This window comes from Orcinus orca, chromosome 3 (genome assembly GCF_937001465.1).
Source record: "Orcinus orca chromosome 3, mOrcOrc1.1, whole genome shotgun sequence".
NCBI lineage: Eukaryota > Metazoa > Chordata > Mammalia > Artiodactyla > Delphinidae > Orcinus > Orcinus orca.
Window position 1 is genome coordinate 142,537,683 of NC_064561.1, and position 24,555 is coordinate 142,562,237.

At 41.6% G+C, this 24,555-nt stretch overlaps 1 protein-coding gene across 13 annotated transcripts in view; it reads left to right on the forward strand.

Annotated features, from left to right (window-relative positions):
• SLC38A9 (solute carrier family 38 member 9) overlaps positions 1 to 9,747 on the forward strand; it is a 137,478-nt gene extending 127,731 nt beyond the window's left edge. For 12 of the 13 annotated variants that reach the window (XR_004486147.2, XR_007476421.1, XR_004486150.2 and 9 more), the window contains one exon: positions 1,852 to 9,747. The gene's annotated coding sequence lies outside the window, so the exon portion shown is untranslated. The remainder of the gene's footprint in view (positions 1 to 1,851) is intronic. The other variant, XR_007476420.1, reaches the window with a different exon arrangement.
• Positions 9,748 to 24,555: the final 14,808 nt, after the last annotated feature.

Consider the following 24,555-nt stretch of genomic DNA (forward strand, 5'->3'; position numbering starts at 1 on the left):
TCGAAATTCTACGTTCTGCCGTCTCTCCCCATCTATACCCTCAGATACTGACTCTTAAAACCTCCTAATTAAATTGGACTCTTGGATACTAAACTTGACTCTTCTTCTTTAGCAATCGTATTTATTTATTTATTCATCCATTCATTCAACAGCAAGGGTTGGGTGTCTCCCACCCACCAAGCATGGTGCTCAGTCATGGGGGCGCACAGGATAATAGGAAAGGCTTCCTGCCCTGGAGGAGCTCCTGGTTCCAGGTCTCCTCCAACCTATGAGGGCTCTGGATTTGGGTTTTGACTTTGGCTTTTTGAACTTATAGCTTCCTTTCCAAGGAGGAACTTGGTTTTCTTGCTAATGCAGAACATGGATACTTGCCAAATCCCTGAACTCGACCAGACATCTGGTCCCAACTTCTCCTGGTTCTTCGTGTTCCCGAAGCCCAGCACAGCAGCCCTTTGCCTGGAGTTTCCACTTGAATTCAGCAGTTTTGTCCACATAACGAAGGTTATATCCTATGGAGCCTCTAAGATGTTGCCTCTGTGGGATCTCTGCCCTGTTTGTTTCCTCAGCCTAACCACCACTGGGCTACGACAGAGTTCTAAGAGCCCAGGATATCTGAGAGCTCAGCTGTGACAAATGAAAGTGGGAGCCAAAGGAGAACATTTAAGCGATTTCCCTTCTGAACCAATCCAGTTGGGCTGAATCGTCAGAGTGGTGTCTGGCGGCAGCAACCCTGCCGGGCCCCTGGGAGCCCAGGTCTGCCCGGCGCAAGCTCCTCGGCCACCCTTGCTGTGTCGCCTTCTGGCTGGGACAGGGAGGAGGTGGTTACAGTGATGTACAGAGGAAAGCAAGTGGGCATTGGGTACAGCCTATGCCTAAGAGGCAGTCGTACCTAGAAGGTATTCCTGCCAAAAATGCTGCATGTGCAGCAGCGCAGGGAATGGAAAAAAAAATGCTTGTGGTCACTGAATCTAATCTAGAGGAAATAATCAGACATCCAAACTGTGGACGTTCTACAAAACAATTGTCCTGAACTCTTCAGAAATATCCAAGTCAAGACACCCTACTACATAAAAATAGACAACTAATAAGGACCTACTGTATAGCACAGGAAACTCTTCTCAATACTCTGTAATGACCTATATGGGAAAGGAATCTAAAACAGAGTGGATATATGTGTATGTAGAACTGATTTGCTTTGCTGTACAGCAGAAACTAACCCAACATTGTAAATCAACTATCCTCCAATAAAAATTGTTTTTAAAAAGATTACAAAAAAAAAAGGGAGCTATTCTAGACTAAAGAAAACTAGAGACATGACAGCTAAATGCAGTGCGTGATCCTTGATTGGATCCTGAACTGAAAAACAATACAGCCATAAAAGACATTATTAAGGGCTTCCCTGGTGGCGCAGTGGTTAAGAATCTGCCTGCCCATGCAGGGGACACAGGTTCGTGCCCTGGTCCAGGAAGATCCCACGTGCCATGGAGCAATTAAGCCCGTGCGCCACAACTACTGAGCCTGCACTCTAGAGCCCGCGAGCCACAACTACTGGAGCCTGCACGCCTAGAGCCCATGCTCTGCAACAAGAGAAGCCACCACAATGAGAAGCCCTCGCAGCAAAACGAAGAGTAGCCCCTGCTCACCGCAACTAGAGAAAGCCCACGCGCAGCAAAAATAAAATAAATAAAATAAATTTATATAAAAAAGACATTATCAAGACAATTGTGTGTGTGTCTGTGTGAATAGGAAGAGAAAGAAAGAAAAACAAATGTGGTAAAGTGTTAATGATTAGTAAATCTAAGTGAGGGATATATGGCTATTCATTGTACTGTTTTCTCAACTTTGCTGTAGGGTGGAAGAGTGGCAGTGAGAGGGAAAAGATGGCCTGAGCAGACTGGCAGAAGCTAGGGGAGGCACGGCAGCCCCAGCCAGCTCTGGACCACGTTCCAGTCCCAGGGAAAAAGCAGGGACCAGGCGGGCACACTGACCATAAACACGGGGAACCTACAGCTTAGTGCACACCTGGGTCAATCCCACCATCTGGGGGCCAGATGTGGGTGCAGCAGGCAAATTCCAAGCCCACTAATAAGCAAAGAACTCCCAATAATGCCACGTGTAGCCTTCGGAGGCTCAGGACTGAGAAATGCAGAATGATCAAGTGCTTGGCCGTTGTTCCAGAGGCCAGACAGGATTGACGCCAGCAGGAACTGACATGTCTGCATGTTGTTGGCTGAGGACCTCAAAAGCCCAAGGTAGGGGTAAGGGCTCATTAGGAGGCAGGGGCCTAACTGGATTCTGTTTACTCTTAACTGGTTAAGTTTGCATTGCCAGATTAAGTTACTGATTAAGCCCACAGATGTACCCCTAGCCCCCACCACACACACATTTTTTTGTCTTCTATTCTCTATTTGTAATTCTTTCTGGCTGTCGCTGCTCCTCTCCTGGTTTTATGCCATTATGATGTGTGGAAAACATCAGAAGACCTCTCTACAGTGTCTTAAAATGCCTGAGTACAAAGATGAACAAAAAATCTATCAAAGCTGGTTTTGGACTCAGTACTGTGATGTGTCATTTCCAAAGGTCAGAAAGCTGAGTGCTGAAGTGACCAAGTTTCCAAGCCCTCTGGATTTGCCATCTTTTGGCATTTCCATAAGTTTTCTGGCCCCTAAAGGAATCGCTGATTTCTCTTTCCTGACTGTCTTTTAATCTCAGCTGTCCTGAGCAGAGCTTCCCCAATTCTGGACAGGACCAGCTGGTCAGCCCTCTCCTCTCTGGGGCTCCTGAGTTTTCTTCCTCTGTATGCGGAGATGTACAGTTCAGAAGGTCAGCCAGGGGTTGGTGTGACGGATCCAGCCAAGGGCTCTGCTCAGTTTCCACCATGCGGCTCAGAAACAAAGCAGCCACGACGAGTATTGCCAAGACCATGTGCTGGGAGCCAGGAGTAGATGAATTCCCGGTGTGAGCAAGGAAAACAGCACCCGAGTTTGCTGCGACTGTGATTAACATTCAGGATTCCTCCGGTAGAAGGCCCCTCCTGAGAAACCATAACATTTGCAGAAGTGGATTCAAGCAAACCCCAGTGGTTTTCAATCTCAGTCTCTTTCTCTCGCAGGCCCTCTCTCTCTTTTCCCTTTCTTTGGCAGCAAATCCCTATGTTCAAATATACATTTTAAATAAAAACCAGTACACAAAAGAGATCAAGATTCAGTCTGTCTGATTTTTTGTGGAGGCTGGGGACCCACGTGGCCCCTCCCCCAGTCACCCCAGGGTAATTTCGGGGTATTGTTCGGCCCCATGGAACCCAGGGTTTGAAAGCCATTGCTCTGGTCTGTCTTCCCCACACACAGAGGGAATATGGATCTTCTCTGATCCTGACTCCTCAGCTGCTCCCCAAACAACATTCCCCCACCCCTCCCCCAAACTGCTTTTATGCTTCAACACATGCCAAGAACTTTATCGGGTGAGATTTGTTGTATTTCTTTCTTAAAAGTTGGAAAGTGTCCTTTGATGGAAAATGAGTCTAATGATAACTTGTGATATTTTCAAAAAAGAGCATTGGCCTGAACTTCATGTATTTTATTCTCCTAGAAAAATAGAAGTGTGATCACGTGGTTTCATTTCCTTGAGGTCAAGAAGGCAGCATTTACAGATGGTTCCCTCACCTCCCCCATGAGATGGGAGAACCCAGGCTGTGGCTGTCCTCACTGGCTCTGTTGCATTGGCTTTGTGTTAATGCAACATCTTGGATCGAATTGAACTTGCTTCATTTTTTGATTATTACACACTCTATCAGCCACTTAATTTTCCTGCCATTGACCACTAGTTACATTTTCATCTATAACCTCAGATGCCATGGGATAGAAAACTGTGAGAAAGTTCATCTCTGAAGCAGTGGAAAGTTCCCAGATGTGAGAACAACACAGCAACCTATGGTGGGAAAGGCCACTAAACAGCTTTATTACATCAGCTATCACAAATAGCAAAGATTCTTGGGGTGGAAAAATTATTATTTTATAAGATTACCAGTCATCCCAGAAGCACAATGTGTTTTTAGCCGTTCATTTCAAAGTTGGCTCATTCCTCAGCTACCTACTTAGTTTTCCTTTTTTTTCAATAGTGGTTAGACTGTATTTCTCTAGGCCACACCAGCCAGAATGCTTTGCACTCTGAATATACAAATAGTGATGATCTGAGTCTCTCCTGTTTTTATCCTCACCTCTAGTCCCCACCAATGCCCCTTCTGGGAATCCCCAGAAAGCATCTCACCTGGACTCACCAAAAAGCACAGGACCATCGTGGGCTGCCACCACTGTCTTCCTCTGCCCTGTCCCTCTCCAGTGATGTCAACTGCCCAGCCTGCACTCCCCAGGCAGCTGTACGATGGTGCCTCAAGGCTGCCTCCAATGTCCCCAGCCAACAACTCATCCAGGCACATTGCCACTGCCACCACCCCCAATACACAGGGGCCTTCAGTGTACCAATGTGGAGAGGAATATTCTGGAGGTCATGAAGTTTGGGGACAAAATGGGAGAAAGTCCTCTCCCTTTTGGGTAATACATCTGTATGAATGGAATACTGAGGCAGTACTATCTTTTATCCAGTGTCTTAGAAGTGTTTTTTAATAAAATTTGTTTGTTTATTTATTTATTTATTTTTGGCTGCGTTGGGTCTTCGTTGCTGCGCGCGGGCTTTTTATAGTTGCAGCGAGCGGGGGATACTCTTCGTTGCGGTGCGCGGGCTTCTCATTACAATGGCTTCTCTTGTTGCGGAGCACGGACTCTAGGCGTGCAGGCTTCAGTAGTTGTGGCACGAGGACTTAAGTAGTTGTGGCATGTGGGCTCAGTAGTTGTGGCTCGTGGGCTCTAGAGCGCAGGCTCAGTAGCTGTGGTACACGGGCTTAGTTGCTCCGAGGCATGTGGGATCTTCCCAGACCAGGGCTCGAACCCGTGTCCCCTCCATTGGCAGGCGGATTCTTAACCACTGCACCACCAGAGAAGTCCCTCTTAGAGGTTTTTTTTTTGCGGTACGCGGGCCTCTCACTGTTGTGGCCTCTCCCGTTGCGGAGCACAGGCTCCGGACGTGCAGGCTCAGCGGCCATGGCTCACGGGCCTAGCCACTCTGCGGCATGTGGGATCTTCCCGGACCAGGGCACGAATCCGTGTCCCCTGCATCGGCAGGCGGACTCTCAACCACTGCGCCACCAGGGAAGCCCCCTCTTAGAGTTTTTTATGAGAATAATTATCTTAGCCCATTCGGGATGCTATACCAGAAATACCACAGACTAGGGGGCTTATAAGTATCAGAAATTTATTTGTCACACTTCTGGAGGCTGGAAGTCCAAGATCAGAGTGCCATCGTGGTTGGGTTCTGGGGAGGACCCTCTTCTGTGCTGCAGACTGCTGACTTCTTGCTGTATCCTCACATGGCACAGGGAGCTAGGGAAATCTGCGGGGTCTCTTTTATAAGGGTGCTAATCCCATGCATGAGGGCTCCAAGCTCATGACCTAATAATCACCTCTCAAAAGCCCCACCTTCTAGTACCATCACATTACGGGGTTAGGATTTCAACATCTGAATTTTAGGAGGACAAAAACATTCAAACCGTGGAAATCATGCTTTCAAATTTTACCCACAGGCCTTTCTCTTCTAGGACTCAGTGCTGGATACATGGAGGCAAGACCAGGGTTTGGGGAATCCTGTGTTTTCGGAACTATGCCTCACACCAAAAGCCTTAATACACTTTTCTGTTTAAGTCTGTCTTCCCTTAAATTAGTTCTCTCTCCCAAGTTTATTCTTCCTCTTAAAAACCGGTTTCTGACATCTGACGTCACCAAACAGGCCCAGACACATCTGAACCCCAGCAGGGGATGGCTTAGACTTAAGCTAAGGAAACCATTGCTATATAACTTTCAAGTTTAAATTGACTGTAGGCTCTTTAGCCAATATGTATGCCTTTTTTTAAAAAAACAGATAATATCAGTCATTCATTCCCAAGTTAGTCGTTTTCTTTTCTTTTGCCTTTTCCTTATGAGCTCTTGGATGTCAAAAGGCAGATTGGCAAGGTCATTACTGATCATCTGATTCATGCACATTAATTATGTAAGTATGAAGTGTATCGTTCCTATTTCTCCAGGTCAGCATTCTGTTTGCCTAAAATAAATTTACTCCAATGGATCTTTACTAGGATGTGGAGCAGTTGGAACCCTCACACATTGCTGGTGGGAATGTAAAACAATGCAGCCACTTTGGAAATCAGTCCTGCAGTTCCTCAAAGAAGTTGAACATGGAGTTACCATATGACCCAACAATTCCACTCTAGGTATATACCTGTGAGAAATGAAAACATAAGTTCACGTAACAACTTGTATACTAATGTTCATAGCATCATTATCCATCATAGCCCCGAAGTGGAAACAACACGAGTATCCATCAACTGATGAATGGACAAATAAAATGTGATATATGCATGCAATGAAATATTATTCAGACACATAAAGGAATGAAGCCCTGACATATGCTACAATTAGGATGACATTTTTTATTGTGAAATTCTATGTATTTCACTAAATAAATGAGTATATATTGATATTTTTCAATTTCTTTTAGCTGTTTTCATCAGCTAAAACAGGAAAACGGTGGAGGTTTTTTGTTTTTTTAAATTGAGATGCAATTCACAGAGCATAGCCTCCCCCCCACTTTTAAAGTATACAATTCAATGGTTTTTAGTATATTCACAGATATCTGCAACCATAACCACTATCTAATTCCAGAACATTCTCATCACCCCATAAAGAAACCTCATACCAATTAGCAGTCCCTCTCCATTTCCCTACCCCCCAGCCCCTGGCAACTACAAATCTCCTTTCTGCCTCTATGGCTTTGCTTGTTCTGGAGATTTTATATAAATAAAATCACATAGGTGGCCTTTTGTGTCTGCCTTCTTCTACTTAGCTAATGTCTTCAAGGTTCATCCAAACTGTGACCAACACAGATATATTCCTGCCTTCACAGGGCAATTCAGTACAGCACACGGCTCTGTGGGACCATGTGGAAGGAACACCCACTCAGACATGACGGGCCAGGGAAATCTTTCCAGACCCCTTGCTTCCTACTAGAGGCCTGAAGTCGAGCCAGAGTCAGGGACACAAAGAGCAGACTGAGGAGAAAGAGGAAATGGCGTATGCAAGGACCCTGAGGTGGGAGAGAACACAGCATGTTCTGGGAACTGAAAGCAGTTCAGGTCCAATCTAAACATTTGGTCTGCACTGAGTCCAGACTATTACATTTAGGAATTCAGCACTTTGCCAGGGTTCCAGCTTGTTCACACTTTACTCTGTGTGTCAGTCCGTTAGAATGTTTTCAGCTGCAAGTAACAGAGGCTGACTCCCACAGGTTTAAAGATTAAGGACATTTATTATCTCATATGACAGGGTGGGCAGACTTCAGGGTTGGTGGATTCAGTGGCTTAACAATGTCATTAGGGGACTTCCCTGGGGATCCAGTGGCTAAGAGTCTGCCTTCCAGTGCGGGGGTTTGATCCCTGGTCAGGGAGCTAGGATCCCACATGCTGAGGGACAACTGAGCCTGCATGCCACAACTACTGAGCCCGCACGCCTCAACTAGAGAGCCCATGTGCTGCAAACTACAGAGCCCAGGTGCTCTGGAGCCCATGCACCACAACTACAGAGAAGGCCACGCACCACAACGGAAGAGCCCGCGCGCTGCAATGAAGATCCTGCAGCTAAGACCTGACGCAGCCAAAAATAAAGTAAAATAAAAAACAACAACAAAAACAATGTCACTAGGGACCCAAGTTCGTTCTGTCTGTCTCTCTGCTAACTACCTGTTCAGCTTCTGTCTAAGGCAAGTTCCCCTTGAGGCCACACAACCTGGGACAACATGTTTCCCTGTTATTTTTCAACAGGAGAGACACGCACTTCTGTTTTCTGAAAGCCCCAGCAAGGATTCCCTGACATCTCATTGGCACAAGTTCCTGAACAGAGTCCTGGTGAGGGAGCAGTTACCATGAGCAGCTTGGATTAATTATGTGGCGATGGATGGAGGACTGGGGAGTCAACCTCAGTGTGACCACACTGGGGACCTTAAACACAGTTGGGTGCCTTGGGCTGGCAATGCATTCACCAGCAGCTGCCTTGGGGTTCATCTCCCACTCTTGTATCCAAAAATATATCCAAGCCCAACTTCAAAGTAGGATGAGTAATGTGATTTCTGTTCCACAGGTTTTGTGAGAACTGTCTGTCATACCTAAAAAATTCCTAAAAATTATCTGTAAACCTCTTTCTCTTTCCTCAGATTTCCACTCTCCACCACAGGTACTACATCTCTTTCTATCTCTCTCTGCCCCATCTTCCTCCTGAGACCGCTTACAGCCAAGCTGGTTGTTTCCTCTTTCCCCACTCCCTTTCTTTAAATCACTTAGCTTGCATTTTCCTCTCAACACAAACTACTGCTGCCCCATGCAAAGGAACAGAATTTTAGGTAATTCTACTGTTCCTCTTGCATGTTTCCAAGGGCTTCAATTCACTCTGCCAAGAATTCAACAGGAGATCTGAACACTCGTACTGGTGTCTCTACATACAAAGATTCTGATCACTTCAAACTCTTTCAACTCAATAAGCTTATTAATCATCAATAACTATTAAAATTTATGGGCAGTTCTCCAGAGATAAACCCACTCACATATGGTCACCTTATCTTTGATAAAGGAGGCAAGAATATACAATGGAGAAAAGACAGCCTCTTCAATAAGTGATGCTGGGAAAACTGGACAACTACATGTAAAAGAATGAAAGAAGAACACTTCCTAACACCATATACAAAAATAAACTCAAAATGGATTAAAGACCTAAATGTAAGGCCAGACACTATAAAACTCTTAGAGGAAAACATAGGCAGAACACTCTATGAAATAAATCACAACAAGATCCTTTTTGACCCACTTCCTAGAGAAATGGAAACAAAAATAAAAATAAACAAATGGGACCTAATGAAACTTCAAAGCTTTTGCACAGCAAAGGAAACCATAAACAAGATGAAGACAACCCTCAGAATGGGAGAAAATATTTGCAAATGAAGCAACTGATAAAGGATTAATCTCCAAAATATATAAGCAGCTCATGTAGCTCAATATCAAATAAACAAACAACCCAAATGGGCAGAAGACCTAAATAGACATGTCTCCAAAGAAGATATACAGATTGCCAACAAACACATGAAAGGATGTTCAACATCACTAATCATTAGAGAAATGCAAATCAAAACTACAATGAGATATCATCTCACACCGGTCAGAATGGCCATCATCAAAAAATCTACAAACAATGAATGCTGGAGAGGGTGTGGAGAAAAGGGAACCCTCTTGCACTGTTGGTGGGAATGTAAATTGATACAGCCACTATGGAGAACAGTATGGAGGTTCCTTAAAAACTAAAAATAGAACTACCATATGATCCAGCAATCCCACTACTGGGCATATACCCTGAGAAAACCATAATTCAAAAAGAGTCATGTACCACAGTGTTCATTGCAGCTCTATTTACAACAGCCAGGGCATGGAAGCAACCTAAGTGTCCATCAACAGATGAATGGATAAAGAAGATGTGGCATATATATACAATGGAGTATTACTCAACCATAAAAAGATACGAAATTGAGTTATTTGTAGTGAGGTGGATGGACCTAGAGTCTGTCATACAAAGTGAAGTAAGTCAGAAAGAGAAAAACAAATACCGTATGCTAACACATATATATGGAATCTTAAAAAAAAAAAAAATGGTGCTGAAGAACCTAGGGGCAGGACAGGAATAAAGACACAGACACAGAGAATGGACTTGAGGACACGGGGTGGGAGAAGGGTAAGCTGGGATGAAGTGAGAGAGTGGCATGGACATATATACAGTACCAAATGTAAAATAGATAGCTAGTGGGAAGCAGCTGCATAGCACAGGGAAATCAGCTCGGTGCTTTGTGTCCACCTAGAAGGGTGGGATATGGAGGGTGGGAGGAAGATGCAAGAGGGAGGAGATATGGGGATGTATGTATATGTATAGCTGATTCACTTTGTTATTCAGCAGAAACTAGCACAGCATTGAAAAGCAATTATATTCCAATAAAGATGTTAAAAAAAAATTTATGGGCAGTTCTATTTGGGGAAAAATAACTTCAATGTGTCTAAAACACCACAACCATGTCCAAAGACAAACAAAAAATTAGCAAGTATTTGTAAAATATGTGACAATTTCCTTAATGTACATAATTACTTTTACCTTCACTAAGAAAAAGATGAACATCCCAAGGTAAAAGATATGAACTGTCAGTTTACAAAAGAGAAAGAGAAAAAGAGATAACGTTTATTTTAATTATTGCCCACTAGATTGGCAAAGATTTAAAAAATTGCTAACACCTGGTGTTGGCAAGAATCTGGAGCAGTAAGTGCTATTGATGAGATTTCAATTGGAACAACTTCTCTGAAAGTCGATCTGCATTTCTATCAATATTTAAAATATATTTACTTTTGATCAAGCGATTAGCACTTCTAGGAATTTATTCTAAGGAACTATTCAGGCAAGGGCATAAAAATCTATGTACAGGATATTCATCATAACTCTTTTTATAATAGCAAAATTGAAAAACTTTACTGTCCAGCTATAGGGGGTTAATTTAATGAATTATGGGAAATTTGTGTTTTTAAAAACTTGATTGTATCTCAAGACCCTAGCTCAGTGACTGGTACATATATGACTATTTGTTGAATAAATAAACAAATAAATATAGTAGATATTCTATAGTCATTACAAATGATGATGCAAATTTAAATTCACTGAAATGGGAAGCTATCTGTCAACTATTGTTAAAAGGAAAAGCACGGTAAAAAACTGCATGAATAAAATAATCTCATCTTTGCATAAAAAAGCATGTGTGTGTGTATCCACAGAAAAATGTTTAGAAGTCTTTATACCAAAATGTAAATTGTGGTTCTTCCTAAATCGTGAGATTATAGGTGGGTTTTTTTGCATTTTTCTTATTACCTTCAAGCGATGTCTGGATTGTTTATTCTAAGCATATATTACTTTTATGTAAGAAAAAGGAAATATGTATATTTAGTTAGAACAACAACAACAGCAATAAATATCTCTATGAATACATGTGCTATTGAAACACATACACATGAAAGTAAGCATAAAGTACTTTGTAGTTTTACATATCTTGCTGCGATAACCTGAAGATGACAAAGTCCTTGTAGAAGCTTGCCACCAGGAAAACTCAACAAACTGTCAAAATTTTTTCCAAAAGTATACAAAAAGCCAAGTCACAGAGAGTTCTTCAGTAATACACTGTGTGATGACGTACTAGGTAGACAAGGAGGCAGATGGCACTGGCTTAGGCCTGGTCAAGGGGCCTTTCCTGGGCTACAGGATCTAGGGGGCCCAGCTGTGGTCCTCCTCTGGCCTCCATCTCCCCCACAGGCCCAGAAATCCAAGGAGCCAAGCTCATCCTCTTTTAGATCATCATTATTTTTCATAATTAGATGCATTGTACGCGGTCCTTCATTTGTATTCTTGCCCTATGTTCCACAAACGTTAGGGACAGGCCTGGAGGCAGAGAACAAAATCAAGCAGACCAGTTTGTCCTCTGAGAAACCTCATATCACGGGTGTGGGTCTGCAGAAGAACACAGATGGTGCTCTCTCACCTCATGGACAACTTAGACCTAGACCTGTCTTGGATGACATCTATGGCTTCCCAATACATCCACTGGTACCATCTGGACTCTAGTAAAGCAGAGAACCGATGATGAAAGGCCTAGAATATACCCAGTTCATCAGTGAAAGCAATGCTTATTAAAGAACAATTGATAGGCCAAGGGCTTGCTAAGAATGGACAATAGGATCCCCAAACATTTGGGGGTCTCAAGCTGTGGAGATACCTGAGACTTAACGTGGAAAAAAAACCAAAAAACAAAAAACTGCTTTCTACAAAAGCACTGCTTCCTGGGAGTCCCAACTTGGGATTATGTGTGAGTTTGAGACAGAGCCAAAAATAATAACAAAGGACAATTCATAGAAAAGGAAATGCAATTACATTTTAAATATATGAAATATTTTCTACCTCACAATAAGAAAAATAATCAAATTAAAGCACACTTTTCACATATGCGTTATCAAAGATCAAATGATTTGATGATAAACAGCATTAGGTTAGATGAAAGGCAACTGGCAATCACACGCATTTTTGGTGGAAGTGTCAAGTGGTACATCCTCTTTGAAGCTATGCTTTGGCAACATCCATCAAAAAGCAAAATGTACATAATCTTTGACACAACAATCTCATCTCAAGCAACTTATCAGATAGATACACACCTCCTTGTATAGGTGTACAAAGAAATTTGCAGCGTGTGTATTGTGTGGAGTAGGGGAAGATTGGAAACAACTTGAAATTTCATCAGTAGGATACTGGTTAAGTAAATGATGCTTCATCTGTTCAGTGGAATGCTATATTACTGTTAAAAAAGAAATAGGTTGCTTTACAAACTGCTTACAATATGCTTCAATATATGCAGAGAAAAAAAATTGTCACCAAGTGTAGTACTGGGACAGTTAAATTTCCTGAAGTTGCTCATTGTATCATGGTTAGGTACAAGAATGTGCTTGTTCTTAGGAGATACACAAACAAGTATTTAGGGATGAAGATGTCTGTGACTCACTCTGAAATGGTTCGGCAATAATAATAGTAACAATAATAATGATAATCAAAGTTATCTATAGATATAAAGAGAATGCAATTGTGGCAAAATATTCATTGATGAATCTAGGTGAAAGGCATACAAGAGTTTATCTTACTAGTGTTGCAACTTTTCTGAAGGTTTGAATTTTTTAAAAAGAAAAAGTTTACAAAGAAAGAAACAAGAGGTGCAGAGCAGTCTATAGTGTACTACCTTTTGGGAGAAATGTATACTCTACCTCTGGAAGGAAACAGAAGCTGATACCAGTAATTGCTTCTGGGATGGGGAATTGGCCTGAAAAATGGTGTAGGAGGGAGATTTACTATATAGTTTCCCTAACTATACTGCTGGGACCACTTCAATTTTTTTTTTACCTTGTGCACATATGCTTTATTCAAGCTGAGAGAGAAAGAGAGAGACAGAGACAAAGACAGAAAAAACTGTTTAAAAAGTAGCCACAGTTACTAACCAACAAACACAACTTCATTTCCATTGCACAGATCGTTAGAAAAACTGTCACTTCTCCTAATCCATTTTAGGCATGCCCACATACACTGATCAAAATCATTCAGTCTCATTCTAAAAAAATGAAGATCAGAACAAAGAATGCTGCTGCCCAGAAACAAGCACAGTTGATATTTTCCTATGTTTCCTTGTAGGCTTTTCCCCACACACATTTTTTTGAGCATAGTTGAGATCATACTTACATAACTTTATGATCTACCTCTTTTTTTGTCTTAATATTATATCAAACATCTTCTCATGTTCTTGAAAACTCTTTTTAGACAAAAATTTTAATAGCTGCATGATATACTGTCCTGTGATGTCTTACAACGTATCTGACCATTCCCTGTTGTTGGACATTAAGATTTGCAGGGTTTCTTTTTCTATAATAAGTAAATCTGCAGTGAACATAATTACTTAAAACTCTTCATATCTTTTCAGTTATTTCCTTAAGCTAGGTTCCTAGTAGAGAAACTACAGGGTCGTGGGGTATTAACACATTGAAACACTCTTGAGATGAATTGTCAAATTCTTTTCTTAAAAGATTGTTCCAACACTGCTTCTTGCAACGCCAAGGGCCTTCTAAAGTCTGTGGTGACGGGAGCCTCACTCGCTGTGGACTGGACTAGAAGTCAGGGAGCAGTGTTGCGGTCCCTGCCCTGCTACAAAGCAGCTGTGTGATCCTGAGAAAAGCAGTTTTAAAAAATGATTCTAAAATATGTGTAAACGTTACATGATTTTAAAATCACTTTCACATTTTTTTCGCAAACCTCACAGCCACCCCATGAAACAGTAAGGAGATATTATTCCCACTTGAAATATCAGAAAGTGAGGCCCAGGATGGTTAAGTGATTTTTCCGGGGTCCCAACTTGTAAACATGGAACACACAACGTCTGTTTCCTACTTCAGAATTATTTCTATTAACTCACACTGCCCCTTTCTTTTCATCTTGTCCTGCAGTCATTCTGGATCTCAAGATAGGAATTGTCCTAGAGCTTCCCAGACTTTTCTGTGCATATATCCTCAGGAGAACCTTGTTATTAACATGCTGATTCTAATCAGGAGGTCAGGGTAGCACTCAAGAGTCTACATTCCTAACAAGCTCTAGATGAAACAACGCTAGTCTGTGGACCGCACTTTGAATAGCAAAGTACAAGTCAGTCTCCTAAATTCCTCTTGGCAAAATGTTCCACATTTCAGTACTTTTCACCTAAAAATCAAATTGCTTCATATACAGAAGCATTTATCATATAGAACCCACCAGATTCCAGAATGTATAGATCCTTAGATGAGGATCAGTAACTGACCACAGCCTGGATTCCATAATTTTCTGCCACAGTGTCAAGTAATGAAACTTTAAAAAGAGCGTAAGTCTGATAAAGAAGCTCTTCAAAACGAAGGACCAGCCCAATACTGAGTATGACATTTGGCTGGGGAGAAAAAAATAATAGATTGACTGTATTGGTTAATTATATGTGGTAATTGATGGAAGAGTTTAAGGTGAGTCTTTGAGGTTTCAAGGCTGGATGATAGGTAACTGATGGTACCATTAACAAAAATAGGGACATCAGGAGATGTGCTGACTAGAAAAATAGTCATAACAACAATTGCCCCTACCAACTTATATCCTGGCATGGCCCAGAATATTATGATTGCAATAGCAGAAGAAAGACTAAGTTGAGATAATTTTGTGTTAACTTTCTGATTATTAGTTAACATTCTGTCTTTTGACTATAAAAACAGCTGCTGGTCGACAGATGAATGGATAAAGATGTGGCACATATATACAATGGAATATTACTCAGCCATAAAAAGAAACGAAACTGAGTTGTTTGCAGTGAGGTGGATGGACCTGGAGTCTGTCATACAGAGTGAAGTAAGAAAGAGTAAAACAAATACCATACGCTAACACATATATATGGAATCTAAAAATAAAAGTGGCTCTGAAGAACCTAGGGGCAGGACAGGGATAAAGATGCAGATGCAAAGAATGGACTTGAGGACACGGGGAGGGGGAAGGGTAAGCTGGGACCAAGTGAGAGAGTGGCATGGACATATATACACTACCAAATGTAAAACAGATAGCTAGTGGGCAGCAGCCACATAGCACGGGGAGATTGGCTAGATGCTTTGTGACCACCTAGAGGGGTGGGATAAGGAGGGTGGGAGGGAGATGCAAGAGGGAGGAGATATGGGGATATATGTATATGTATAGCTGATTCACTTTGTTATAAAGCAGAAACTAACACACCATTGTAAAGCAATTATACTCCAATAAAGATGTTAAAAAAAAAACCAGCTGCTGGGCTTATACTTGGTTTTCTAGGGGTGATGGTTATGCATAGATTTCTTCCTCCTCTCACCCTTCTGAACAACTGTCATTGGTAACACAATTGACTAGGAATAGAGAGAAATTTGCATGCTTGGATCAGGGCCAAACTAGTTTGTGTCTGTGGGATTCAGACTTAGAAGTGCCATTGAGAATTCCCACTATTTCCCACTCTCAGCACATATAGTTTTATAGAGGAATTAATCTAATACTGATTTCATCCTGATTTAGCAGGATCCACTAGAAACTTCCTTGCTGGAATCTTAAATTGTTTATGACTGAGGTCAGCTCACAAATGCACTGGCTTCATTGCCTTGTGGACGCCTTGATGGCCTCAGAATAGCACAGTTATTTGGAGCAAAGGGCAGACCTTTGTACTGCACTGGCAGCCTCTCTTCGGTATAGTTCGTGGGAGCCTGAGAGGAATAAGCCCAGACAAGCATGCAACTTCCTCCTCTGTTCATCAATTCACTCCATTGTCTTTTCTTGGTGGCTTGACCTCGTACCACAATTGTAAGGTATCTTGGGAAATTCTGAGATATAAATTTTAGCTCATACTGGACAGACAGAATATTTTTAATTAAAAGGATAGCAATAGTAGAAACATATTTTCAAGAAGAGGGTTGGATTCTGTTTAAGCCACATGTCTTCATCAAATTCCAACTGGGATAGTTCCATATGCAGATTTTTTTCTTCTCACTTCTTATCTCGGATAATTAACAAGAATTTGTGGAACACCACTCTGTTCAGAGCACAATAATAGTATGCCATTGTTTAGAGTTCAAAACAAGGTGCTAATTCAACAAACCCAATAAAAGAATTTGGTGGGTTTTTTTCCCCCCATTTTGGAATAGACATTTTAATCTGAGCAATTAACTATATTTCAAAGGTAGAATTATGTGGCATCATAGAGCATGATTCATCATAAATTTCCAGTTGGCTATGGAAACAGATGGGACTGTGATATGAAGCCACCAAGAAAAGGATTTATCTTCATTCCTTCCTCTCTTCTGGCTTTTGACAGTTTTAGTGGTGAGAGAGATGCTCCAAGCCTAAAGAAAAGACAGATACATCAGCATCTGTCACCGTAGAGATAAGTAATAAATCCTCAGAATAATTCTGTTTTTGTCTGGCCATGAAAACCTGCACTGCACATTTTTAAAAATTAATTAATTTATTTATTTACTTGTCTGTGTTGGGTCTTCATTGCTGCGCACAGGCTTTCTCTAGTTGCCATGAGTTGGGGCTACTCTTTGTTGCGGTGTACGGGCTTCTCACTGTGGTGGATTCTCTTTTTGCTGAGCACGGGCTCCAGGTGCACAGGCTTCAGTAGTTATGGCTCACGGGTTCTAGAGCACAGGCTCAGTAGTTGTGGTGCACGGGCTTAGTTGCTCCGCGGCATGTGGGATCTTCCCACACCAGGGCTTGAACCTGTGTCCCCTGCATTGGCAGGTGGATTCCTAACCACTGCACTACCAGGGAAATCCCTGCCCTGTATATTTATCACTCTTTTCAATCATTTCTTGGGCCAGTAAGCCTGACATAAGCAAAGAAATTAGTTCAGATATGTTGTTAATCACAGGATAGCCTTAGAGAAGAGGCAACTGATTCAGAACAACTTATTATTTCCACCACAGTCACACAGCAGGAAAACACCCCAAACCAAATAAATTCCCCACAACTTGCATAAGAACAAATCCACAGAAAGAGAAGATAAAGCTCTGCAGGAAACCAGCTAGATTTCAGTTATTACTTCTGCTGTTTGGCAAAATCTTTTTGACATATACTTTTTAAAACTTTCTTAATATGGGACCAGTGGAGTTCTTTGAAATGTCACTTCACCTTGACATTCAAAATGATGGCCAAGCTTAGTTTACTGGTTGTGTCAAACACAGGAGAGAATTTAAGTAAAGTTTCTGGATGATTTGGACCAAAAAGAACATTTTTTGGTAATCTGGAGCACATTTCAGTTATGTTTCACTTTCAGTAATTGTTTGACAGAGACTAAACAATTCGTGTTGCTTCAAGCTTTGCATTTATGTTTTGGGATATTGTACCAAATCTTTCAAAATATCTGATTATTAAGTTGTATAGAGCCCAGATATCATTTGAAGGTAATACAGTTTGCCAACCAAATAATAAAAATGATGATAATGATGATGATGATGATGCAGGAGGCTGCAAATAAGAAAAGAGTTTATCTGGGGTCTTAAGAATTGCATTTCGGGAGACACGGATTTGGGTAACTCCGAAGGAGTGTTCCGAGGAAGAGAAAGAGTCAGGGCTTATACAGAAAAAAACCACAAGTTTGTTAAAAGTTGCCTGGAGAGAATTATGATCAACTTTGACATGAAAATATTTGTCCTTAAGGAATCACTAGTTGTTTTAGGGTAGGGGTCTGATAAGTAGATAGACTGTCAAGAGTTATTTTAGGATAAGGGTCTGATAAGTATCTTGAGTTTCTAGCCGGTGTTTTTGATAACTTCATCAGGTCAAAAGTTCAGATTCCATCCAAGCTGAGATGTTGCATAAGTCACACTTCCTAAGAGTTCCATTTAAGAGTGCTCTCTTAGCAATACCAACTCCATTTTGACTTCCTTTCATAGCTTTTACCTATGATTATAAAGTTAAATCCATTGGCATCAAAACCTCAAACTGTTCATTCTTATGTCCTTAGAAACATGGTTTAAAATGTTGAGTATGACATGAATATATCCCCAGTTGATATTTTCCTTATCTTGCAGGGCATCATAGAAGGTAGTCTTAGCATCAATGACAAGCTGTGTTATTATTTTTAATTGAAAATTTAATTGAGGTAATTGTAGATCCACATGCAATTGTAAGAAATAATACAGTGAGATCCTGTGTACACTTTGCCCAGTTTCCCCCAGTGGTAACATGTTCTAAAACTATAGTACAATACAACAACCTGGATACTGACATTGATACAATCCAGTTCTACTTGGACTCGTGTGCGTGTGTGTGTGTGTGTGTGTGTTTATTTATACAGTGTTATCATCTATGTAGTTTTGTGTATCCACCACACAGTCAAGATACAGACAGTGCCATCACCACAAGGGTTCCTTATGTTGTATTTTGTAACACACAGTCTTCCCTCCTACCTCCCAAACTGTATTATTTGTTGACTTACCAGTTAGTTCTCCATGTAAATTGGAAAGCCAGTATATATACTGATTAAGAATGGCTCAGAAGTCCCCGTTGCCTGGGTTTGAATCCTGACTCTGCCACCATGCTAGGTAATGTACATACATGATCTTATTTAATGCTCACAAAAGCCTCCTGAGATAAGTATTCTTGTCCCTGTTTGCATATGAAGAAACGAAGCCTTAGAGACATTAAGTATAGTACAGAATTTACCCAGAGTAACACTCTAGTAGACATTTTAGCAAGATTCAAAATCAGATCCATCTGATCCCAAAACTGATGCTTTTCCACAATAGCAAACGTATTAATTACAAGTGTTCCAGTTAGAGCATTGTGCTGGTTTTTAAGCTATTGTCTCAATCTCAAACTCACCCTGCTCTTCACTGGTTTGTGATACAAACCACAGTTCTCCTTAGCCAGTTGGCTCCCTGGTAGGTTCTGCCAATAGAAAGCTCTAAGGGGACAAGTTACTGGCTCCTTGCCATTTGTTTGTCGTTCCTATCAGCATCAGCCTGGAAACAGCTCTTCACCCTGGCAGTGGCAGTTCCTTCTAGTGGATTCCAGTTTGCAAGTTGTCTGCATTCCAAGCACCAGCCTCATTTCAAACACTCAATGATGCCACGCCATCCAACCACACCCCCTCCCAGAGATCTGGGTCCTGACTCCTCTGGATCTCTCCTCTGAGTTCCTGAGGCATCTTATATCTTCAGGCCCCACCCTCATGGTTCCAAATTTTAATAATCTGCCCTCAACCTTTTGGTCCTCCAGTCCTAAACACGGTAATCACCTCCTGAAATTACTTACTTCTATGATATCTTAATGCTCTCTTTTTGTCCAGCACATGGTAAACAATTCTTTTTTTTTTTTTTTTGCGGTACGTGGGCCTCTCACTGTTGTGGCCTCTCCCGTTGTGGAGCAAGGCTCCAGACGCGCTGGCTCAGTGGCCATGGCTCACGGGCCCAGCCGTTCCGCGGCATGTGGGATCTTCCCAGACCGGGGCACGAATCCGTGTCCCCTGCATCGGCAGGCGGACTCTCAACCACTGTGCCACCAGGGAAGCCCAACAATTCTTTATATTAAATTCTCTCTGTTAAAATAATTGTTCTGCTTTCTGACTCCTGATTGGACCCTGACTGGTACAACTAGCTAGCTCAAAATTTGGAAATTTATTTGCAAGATTGACCAAAAGTGTGGCAAAATTGTTTCCTCTAGCAAATAGGACATGTTATAGTGTTAAGAAAAAATATTCAAAACTTTAAAAATAAGGCAAAAAGATGACTGTATATCTGTCCTTTCAGTGTCACACTGGCATTGTCTAACAGGCCTACCCACATAACTACATAATTCTCTAGAGAAATGCACCTTTGTTTAACTTATTATTTATTACTGCTTAGGGCCTACACTCTGTGAAATTAGACATAAACTTGTAGAAGATTAAGTGGTAAATGATTTTTGCAGAGTAGAGTTGTAAATTATTTCTGTTGGATAGAAAAAGGAATCACAAAGTTTATAGTTTTATTACCCTAAGGGCATTGAAGTTTTAAAAAACTAATAGACTTTATTTCTTAGAATTGTAGGTTCACAGATAAACTGAACAGATAGTACAGACAGTTTAATATACGCTCTCTCCTCTTCACCCCACCTCCCTTTTTTCCCCTATTAATAACATCTTGCATTAGTGTGGAACACTGTTACAATTGATGAACCAATATTGATACATTATTAACTAAAGTCCATAGTTTACCTTACTGTTTATTCTTTGTGTTGTACAGTTCTAAGGGATTTAACAGCTGCATAATGTTATGTACCCACCATTACAGTATCATACAGAATAGTTTCACTGCCCTAAAAATCTCCGGTGCTTCACCTATTCAACCCTCCCCACCTACCCTGAATCCCTGGCAACCACTGATCTATTTATTGTCTCTAGTTTTGCTTTTTCCAGAATGTCATGTAGTTGGAATCATACAATATGTAGCATTTTCAGCCTGTCTTCTTTCACTTAGTAATATGAACTTAAGTTTCCTCCATGTCTTTGGAGGTCATTTCTTTTTATTGCTAAATAATACCTATTGTATGGATATATCACAGTTTATTTGTCCATTCACCTATTGAGTGACATCTTGGTAGTTTCCCTGCTTTTAGCACTTATAAATAAAGCTTCTATAAATATTTGTGTGCAGGTTTTTGTGTAGACATAAGTTCTCAATTTATTTGTGTTTGCTGGATCGTATGTGTGGACAAAGAATGCCACCTGCCATATCAGTAAACAAAGGATGTTGCAGTCATCAGCCCTCAGCCACTGCAGCTACCCCTGCCAGTGCACCCTGAGAGGATTCGGGATAGAGAAAAACAGGATACTGGCTCTAGATAGTTAAGGCGCATATCAAAGGAGTAATTTCATTAAATCCAGATTCTCACATCTTCCCATACATAGAAAAGTGCTAAATTCATTAACTTGAGATGGCTGTTTTTTCTTTAATTAACAGTAACCTTCTGACGTTAGACTGCCTTTTTTTTTTTTTTTTTCTGAAAACTCCTGTATATCCTGACTCCTCCCTTACCTCTTTGAGACAGCCCCTCAGAGCTATCTGAGAGGCTATCTCCTGGGCTGAAGTCCTCAGTAAGCCTGCCAAATAAAATATAACTCTCAACTTCTAGGTTGTGCCTTTTTTTTCAGTCGACATATGGTAAGGGTATATTTAGCTTTATGAGAAACTGCTAAACTGTCTTCCAAAGTGGCTGCATCATTTTGCATTCCCATTTTTAAAAATTAATTAATTAATTTATTTATTTTCGGCTGCATTGGGTCTGTTGCTACACACGGTCTTTCTCTAGCTGCAGTGAGCGGGGGCTACTCTTCGTTGTGGTGCGCAGGCTTCTCATTGCAGTGGCTTCTCTTGTTGCAGAGCATGGACTCTAGGCACGCAGGCTTCAGTAGTTGTGGTGTGTGGGCTCAGTAGTTGTGGCTCGAGGGCTCTAGAGCACAGGCTCAGTAGTTGTGGTGCACAGGCTTAGTTGCTCCGCAGCATGTGGGATCTTCCCAGACCAGGGCTCGAATCAGTGTCCCCTGCATTGGCAGGCGAATTCTTAACCACAGTGCCACCAGGGAAGTCCCTGCATTCTCTTTTTTTTTTTTTTGCGGTACGCGGGCCTCTCACTGCTGTGGCCTCTCCCATTGCGGAGCACAGGCTCCGGACGCGCAGGCTCAGCGGCCATGGCTCACGGGCCCAGCTGCTCCGCGGCATGTGGGATGTTCCCGGACTGGGGCACGAATCCGTGTCCCCTGCATCGGCAGGCGGACTCTCAACCACTGCGCCACCAGGGAAGCCCTGCATTCTCATTTTTAAAAGAATCTAATTTAGCAGTCTTATTCCTGGATTCTTTCTTTCCTAAAGTACATATACTTAGCCTCTTGAATTCTCTTATGAACCAGTTTTACCATCTTGATGGCTCCCCAAGTAATAAGGTAAATAAACATTTGGCATGTGCTCACTTAAATATTTGGGGCATGTTTTTCATTTTCTAAATAATATACTTTGACAATAATAGCCAACCATATTTCCCACATGAAAGATGACCCTACTGATTCACCCTTTTTTATTTTTCTAAGGCATGGTAATGACCTTTACAGTCACACTCTGAATGACTTTCCCAAGTGTGAACTCCCATGTAAACTGGCTCAACAACCCTACGAAAAGTTAATATTTTACAAATGCAAAAGACCACCTGGTGAACATTCCAGTAAACTGATCCATAGATTTGTTAAAAAAGAAAAAAAAAAAAAAGCTTCAATTTGGGAACCAATTACTGGATAAATGCTAAGTCATCCTGGCATAAATCTGATTAAAGTAAAATTTTCAGGTCACACAGTCTCCTTTTTTCTATATGTTTTAAAATTTGGTGGCCTCTGTTAAGGGAGAGGATGGAAATCAATCCTCTGCAACTGTGTCTTAGGCTTATATCCAAGAATTAGAATGCTTACAGGGTTTTGAGGCCTACAGGCTGAATTCTGACACTACACAGACCGTCCACAGGCAGGGTAGAAAGAGTAGAATTACACATCGCAGTCAGGGAAGCTAGGGTGCATGGTTTGAATGTCAAGGGCATTCTTGGGCTTGCTGCAAACCTCGTTCTGATTCTTCCATTTTCAGATTGTTGAGCTGAAGTCTTTTCCCCTGCAGTTTTAAGTTATTCCAGACCATGGATAGAATGGTTCACTCTCCCCACTCTCCTCAGATGTGGAGCCCCTGGGCAGCGGCTGGCACTGTGCATATGTAACTTGCACACATACCCTCCTCAACTAATGTAAAGGTCCCAACATAAACATTAGTTCTCACCAGTGTTCCAAGGATTTTAAAGGCTTTGGTGCTGTAAAAAAAATATTTAGTCAGCTTGTGACAGCTACAATCCTGCTCCTGTTTCAGCTTTTAAAAAAAAAGAAGGGAAAAAAAAAAAAAAGGAAACCATACTCATTTCTTCCTTCCACAGCTCAGTGAAGTTCCAAAAAGTAGAAAGAATCCCTTAGCTTGCCTCATTGGTAGAAACGCCTGGTTGGGACATTCCTTTGGGCACTTTAGCTGAAAACTGCATACCTCTGGGACCAAAGCATCCCTGCTTTAGTCTGCAGTCTCAGAACTGACTGTGAACTCTCTACAGAGATAGGAGAAGTCTGTGCAAACCCCCCCAGAGAAAACAACACAAACCACACCTGACCCCAGATGGAGGTTGCGTTTCCAGAGAGAAAACACAGCCACTGAGATAGTAGCTCCCTCAGGATCTCTTTTTATTCTGACTGCTGAGCAGGTAACCACCTTTTGGGGAGTGCTTTTTCTGTTTCCATCATATCCAGGGAAGTGTAGCAAACTCCTTTACTCAGTGAAATGAGACAGTAGCCAGTATGACACACCTGGTATCCTTCTTCAAGGCGCTATCCTTACATGAGAAGGAACCCCACCCTATAGGAAATGGAAAAGCTGATGGGGCCTTTTTTATCTAGGATACTCATGGCTGTTTTCCTGCTGGAGCCTGTGCTTAACTCCTTGTTTCACTTGGCAATGAGCAAGCGAGGAAAACAAGGGTATTAATAACGATCATTGACATTTGAACTTCCTGGGTACACCCTGTGCTTGTACCCAAGTGCTGAATAGAATTTTTAAAAAAGATTATCTCTGTGTGTGCATGAATGAGACTAAAAGTTGCCACAAGCTTAAATCATTCATTTTCCTTTGTCCCAGAAAAATACATTTTTTGTCTCTGTGGCATTTGAATCAACTCTTCTTTCCTTTCAGAGTTTTGGCATTTGAAAAGGTTTTATGTCATGAAATGACTTTATTTATGTATTCTGCAACTCCTGCCACAAAGCCTTAGGGCACGCCAATTAAAAACACAACAGCAAAGAAATGAAGCAATGTGATGATTTTCCATCAATGAAATGATTTCTATCAGCAAGCTCCTTGCAAAATGACACTGCTATTTAGTGACTCAAATGCCATAAATCTGTTTCTTTCTGGGTTTGTGGCAAGTCCCACCTGCTGTGGTCTTGGTGGTGACATGGGATTTTGATCTGGCTGCCCTTTGTTGATCCATGGCCCCCATCCCTCCTTTCTTAGAAAGGTGGAAAATCAGCAGGGCTGTAGGTGCTGGAAAAACAGAGGTCCTGGTTGCAGTCTCCTGTGGGTGGTTCCATAGTCCATTTATGGACCATGACCTATAGAATTCAAATTCTGGGACATCTGAAGTCTGCCCCATATTCTCGGCATTTTAAAATCTGCCCAAAAGAGAGTTTACCAGAAAAGGGATCTCTGAGGTGAGG